We start from the raw sequence: 7,006 nt of genomic DNA, 5'->3' as shown, positions 1-7,006 counted from the left end.
GTTAGAACTCAATGATTATCCTAATTATATTTTAGATTTTTTATATTTAAAATGAGATGTTTATTTTGTATTTGATTGTGTTTATCTGCAGTTATTTACACGAATTCAATTATGGGATGAAATCGGATAGGGATGAAATTATTTAGGGATGAACGGATTTAAAAGTTTTAAGAGTTTAAGAGTTTTTAAGAGTTTTAGCCAAATGCTTTATAATATAGTATAGATATATAGGGACAAGATCAAATGAGAACTGAATTGTTTGTGGTGACTGTGAGAACCAATCTCAACCACATATTATAATAATCAATGGGTAAGATTAAAAAGAATCTTAATTAATGTAATTCTAAAAATAAATTACTGTCATTTTAGAACATTCATAATTACAAAATTGCCACCATACAATTTTAGAACATTAGATCATTAGCTTATAAAGTTGATTAATGAACATAAATTGGTCTTACGGGTCTTACGAAAAACATTTGTTCTCACGTGAACCCAACTATATATATATATATATATATATATATATATAGGGGAACGTTCAAATAAAAACCACTCAATTTATAAAAACCGTGAAAAACTCATTCAACCAATCATAATTTTTCATTTTGTTCATTTTTTTTTTTTGTAATTATGAGAGGTTGATTAACCATTTTTATGGTGGAGGGTGTTAATCATGGATATTATCATCTTCATTATTTCAATTTTAGAGAAATACATGAAACAGTTTCATTAAAATTTCATTAAATATTATATGAAACAATTTCATAACCATATATGAAACAAATGAAAACCACCATCATTTGTATAAATATTATATATAGACTTGGGATCATATGAGAACAAAGGTTTTTCGTGAGACCCGTAAGACCAATTCTCAACCTTTAAATTAAGTATTTTATATATGCATACATAATTGGAAATAAGCATATATATAATACGTCACTTAAAATCTTATATAGTTTAGGGGTGCTTGATTCAAGTATTAAAGTGTAAACAATGCCATGAATTCGACTTAATTAAGATTTAGCATTTCATCAAGTATTTTCCGACCAACATTAACTGTAGTAACAAGAACACATTAATTGAGAACAAGTTGTTAAAAAAAATGAACCAACTTTACTTGCATTATTATTTTAGGAAATAAGCTTCTAAAACTTCTAACTTAAAGAACCCCATAACATAATCCATGTTCTCCAAAATTAGAACGAATTGAAAAGGCAAAGTTGGTTTTATTTTAGTTGTCTAAAATATTAAAAAAGAAAAGCAAAATTGATTCCATTTTAATGCAATTTGATCTAAAGGTTAACTAATAAACCAAATACGGGTTACAATGGACCTTAAGTTAAAGTTTGAATTCTCATCAAATACGGGGAGTGTGTATGTGTGTATCATAGTTGTAAGTAACTCGTTATGACCTTGTTATGGTGTCAAAAAGACTTGAGTTTGCCGTGACGTTAACCCATGTGGCTTCACTGTAAGGCTAGCTTGGCTTGCATTGTAACGTGTAAGTACGCGTTACGACACGTTATTTTGTAAGACGTAGGGTTATTTTTAATATAACTTGAAGGATAAATGATCATTGCGTAGAAGACCTAATATTTAAATAAACATAAGATGAAAACTAAAAAAATAAAAATCATAACTCATATTCTCGTACACAAAAAGTCAAACACAATTTTTTTGAAAATTGAAGAAAATAGTGAAGAGAGGTTATAAATATTTAATTCCGGTTTTGCACTTTTGATATCATTTTTATAAGCTCTATATATTTTGTATCAATAATTCTTCTTCCTCTTTTAGTTATATTATTTTATATAATAGGGCAAAATGCACAAAATAACAATCTACTTTCATAATTTTCTTTATTATAGCATTGTACTTCCAGTTTTTCTTATTACAGCAATGTACTTTCAAACTATTTTTTATTAGGACATTATACTTTATATTTGTTCAAAAACTTTTACTTGACGTATAAATATATTAAATTAATTATATTTTTTGAATTATTTATTAATATAACAATATTAAAAAATTGTAGATCACAATTTACTTCGTTAACATTTTAAAGAGAACTTTAAATACATACACTTTTTTATAAACAAAATATATCTCGAAAATAATGTTTCATATTTATTTAAGAAAATATTTTATTCTAAAATATTTAATTTGCATGCAATATAATAAGAAAAAGTCAAAAAAACATTAAATATTTTTTTAGATCATAGCAATGAAAAATGAAAATCACTAATAATAATTTGAAATTGGTTTTTATTTTTATTTTAGTTAAGTCATCAAAATGATGTATCATCCACATCACCTCATTAAAGTCACACAAACAAAAAAAGTCAAGGGGTTAACCAGTTTAAAATTTAACAGGTTACTCATTGCTATTATGGGTATATTTTTTAAAGTATGATGTCTTAATAAAAAATAATTTGAAAGTACATTGCTGTAATAATGAAAAACAAAAGTAGAGTGCTATAATAAGAAAATTTATGAAAGTAGGTTGTTATTTCATGCATTTAACCCTTTAACTTTTTCTACGGATATTATTCAAAATACTACTACATACAAGTTTGTATTTGTGTGAATATATATATATATATATATATATATATATATATAGGCCTTTTTTTGAAAACCCATGAAACTGTGATGACCTCGAGAACTTGTGCATCATGTGTTATTTCATATGATTTTTTTTATCTACGACTAGAATTTAGAATATTGATTAACATATAATTTGTTTCATAATGTGTTTGTGTAACATGTATTCGGTTCACAATGTGAACATTTTTTATGTGTTTGTGGAACAAAAAATACACGTAAAAAAGTTTTACATTGTGAACCGAATACATATAAAACAAATATATGTTAATCAATGCATTAAATATTATATTCAGACAAGGAAAAATCATGTAAAATAAAATTTTAAGGTAGAAAAAAGATTTCTTGAAGTAGATCATAAATAGTAGGGTTTTTTTTTTCCAAAATGTCAAAAAGTTTCTAATAATTGAGAGAAACATGGCAACAACTACTTGGAAACCCCTATTGCAAAACCATGTTTACAATTTAAGTGGGTGTTTTATAATGCTTAATTAAATGGAGAAAATAATTATATATAATCAATTAATTAATATGGGCTTAAATTTTGCTAATTTTGAGGAGCCTCTCTAAGCTTTCCCAAGACTTAATCTTGGAGTTTGAAGCCCTACACCACTTGTCCTCTACTAATTGTCTAAGCCATTTGGAAGATAACTAAAACACAATATGTTATGGACAAACTTTAATAATATTATTAATAAAAGACACTTGTTAAACCATAAGGTGGTGTCTGATTGATTTAAGCTTGGCTTCAAAGGTCAAAAGTATCTGGAGGTTTCAGGTTCAAATCCAATAAGGAATAAAAATCCCCTTGTGGCCACGGAGGTTCAAATGCGGTGACTGTGGACTCTCTGCAAAGCAGGTGGTCGCTCTGGGATTAATGGACTCGCATAACATGTTGGATATCCAGGTTAATAAAAAAAATAGGCAAAACTAAATATGTAGGACAATCAACGTTTTAAAATTTAGAATTAAGAATTAAACGAGATCGATATTATTTTAACTAAAGATATAAGAATTAGAAACTATTCAGACGTTTGATTTACAGTAAGTCGTGGAGGATGGAATTCATAGAGATTCGTTGTATCAAGATGTAGTTTAGTAATTGTTTGCTTGGTTTGATTTGTGTTGGTGCTTATTCTTGTACAAGCTTGCTTTTGTTTTGGTTGCTTCTAACGTGGTATGGAAGATGTTCTAACCAGATATGTTTTAATTTGGGTTTAAAGCTCTCGATGTTGACCTCTAGGGCATGTCCTGAGTGGTGTGCGGTGTTGTGTTTTGGGCGGTAGTATCGTGCCGTCTAGGTGTATTCTTTTTCTCTATCAGTATATTTGCTAAAGGTGTCTTTATCTTTTCAAGAACATAGAAATTGTTGATTTCACCGATTGCATACTTAATAAAATAAAATAAAAACCGAAAATAGCATCGAAAATCTTTGGAGGCGGATTTGGAGCCCTAGATGAAAGATTTTGGGATCGGAAGATGAACCAACCCTTTAGATGAAACCGTCCATCCGGTTTCTATCTTACTATGCATATCTAGATAACCCAGTAACTTTTAGCAAACTAAAAGTTATAACTTTTTCGAGATGAGTTTTTTTTTTCTAACCCGGTTGTTTTTATCCTATTGATTCATGAAGGAGACTGTCATTTATATGTTGGATTTACGATATAATTATAATCCTAAGAATACAATTGTACATGCATAAAGGAGTACATGGCGAATTGATGTTATTCAGCGTCATTTGAAAAAGAAAATGTTATTACTTACTTTCAAGATATAAAAGCATTCACAATAGAATAGATTTTTTATCTAGTTTTTTCATGTCACATCATCATCCACCAGTTTTATAAATGGCTTGAGGTGTGATATTGATGCCAACCCTTAAGCCTTAGGAGCTAGGACAGGACCACGGCGTTTTTAAGACTTGATTTATGGCGGCAAAATTCTGTTGGAAATACACTTTCCAGATGCTATATTCGCCACTATAATGCCTTAGTTTTTCACGAAATCAATACTGGGTAAATCTAGAAACTACATATGTGAATTAAGGGGGGCGCACACACACACACACACATATATGTGTATATATATATATATATAGGGAAAGATTCATTTGAGAAGTGGTAAATATTTGAGAAGTAAAAAAGTGATCATAACCTTCATCTAGTCAATATTTGCGGCTTTGACTGTGAACCACCAGATAATTCCTCATATGGATATACTGAAGATAGAGTGGTAGTTTCGTAACCTTTACAAATAGGTGGCAAACGGGTTTATATGTGAACCAATGTGATTCACATATGAACTATGTGTTCATATGTGTATAACACAGGTTCATATGTGAATTATTAATTAGTTCATATGTGAATCAATTAATTAGTTCATATGTAAATCATACGAGTTCATATGTGAATCAGTTAAAATAGTTCATATGTGAATCACACAGGTTCACATGTGAACATATAGTTCATGTGTGAATCACACGGAACTCATATATGAACTTGTTTGCCGCCTATTTATAAAAGTTACGAAACTACCCCTCTATTTTTAGCATAGCTGCAAATTTTGACTCAAAGTCGTAATGTTTGAACAGTCAAATCCAATTTAACCATATAAATGGCTAAGATCACTTCTTTACTTCTCAAAATAACCTATGCTATATATATATATATATATATACATATATATAGAGGAGTGATCATATGAAAACCGCTCTCATTTGTGTAAACCGTGCAAACCACCTTCATCTATCGATTTCATTGTTTAATCTTATGAAATTTTTTCATGAAATTGTTTAATCTTGTGAAATTGTTTCATATAATATTTTTTTTGATGAAGTTGTTTCATATATGGTTGTGAAATTGTTTCATATAATACTTAATAAAATTGTTTCATGTATTTTTCTAACATTAATGAAACTGTTTCATGTATTTCTCTAAAATTAAAATTATGAAGATGATAATATTTATGATTAAGACCCTCCACAATAAAAATGATTAATCAACCTCTCATAAGTACAAAAAAATGAACAAAATGAAAAATTATGATTGGTTAAATGCGGTTTGTACAAATTGAGTGGTTTGCATTTGATCGCTCCCCTATATATATATATATTCACCAGACGACGTTTTATGTATTTATATCAGAGATTGATGGTTATGGCCGGTTAAAAATTGTTATAACTGTTAACGGATAAGATTAGAGAACAGTTTCAACTGCATCTAAACTTTGATTATAAAACCATAAGTCTTATTATATAGAGTATAACTCCGATTTTACAAACCATAAGTCTGATTATACAGAGTATTACTCTGATCATGAAGACTACAACTCTAATTGCAAAGAGCTTAACTTTGATTGCAAGGAGCACAACTCTAATTTCAAAGAGTGTAACTCTAATTGCAAAGTCACAAAGTTACAGGCTTAGTCAATTTTCTACCAACTTCGGGAACAATTTCAAGTGGGGCCATTGTCAAGGGGTTCTGCTCCTTGGAATTCGCTAGGGGAACTGCCCCTAGAACCCTGCAAAGGGAGCGCGATCCCCTTGACTCCCATCTAATGAAAATCTAAGGTGATAGTGGTAACATTTGTGAATGTGCACTCCGCACCTCTTAACTCATTTATGTTTGTCTTATCCCTTAATTCATCTCAAACAAATCACTATTACACCAAAATGATTGATAACACTAAAATCACTAACAAACTAGCTCTACGTCGTATATAATATTATATATAAACAATTTTCTGCTAATGTGTCATTAATATTAAACAATTTAAAAAATTAAATTACGTACTAAAAACTAACAAGTAAGATATTAAAAATGTAAGAAAAATCAAATATCATGTTACAAAACCTCGTATTCAGCCATGACATGCCATAAACCTAACGTTGTGTCAGAAACAGGTCTTGAATCATTTCATGCCATGACATGCCATAAACCTAATTGAATGCCAACACTGGTGATCTGCAATCGGATGCACCAGACCCATTTCATTCTAAAACGCAGTTCATGGATGGGCATGAGATTAAAAATGATCAAAGGTTCATCTTTTCTTACGCTTCCCACCATAACTTTCTTTCGTACACCATCCTTCGCCTATGTATACATATATGAATGTAGGTAATACGTCTATTTGTAATACATGTACGTGCATATATAAGTACGCATGTATGTATAGCTCGTGTGTATTATGGATAGTATATATAGTTTTTGTGGGTCATATTGGATTGTAGTCGGTCTTATTGAGTTGTAATGGGTTATTATAACTCAGTATTATCATAGTCACCTATTGTCACATAATTTCAAATCATTACAAGCCAATATAACAATTACAACCGTATATGACTCGTTATCATCCAATATAACTCATTAAACTCATTATCACATATTACAGG

The sequence above is a fragment of the Cynara cardunculus genome, assembly GCF_001531365.2.
Source record: "Cynara cardunculus var. scolymus isolate 2C chromosome LG 9, CcrdV1, whole genome shotgun sequence".
Lineage (NCBI taxonomy): Eukaryota > Viridiplantae > Streptophyta > Magnoliopsida > Asterales > Asteraceae > Cynara > Cynara cardunculus.
The sequence above is the reverse complement of the archived record's forward strand: the minus strand, read 5'-3'. Positions refer to the sequence as shown.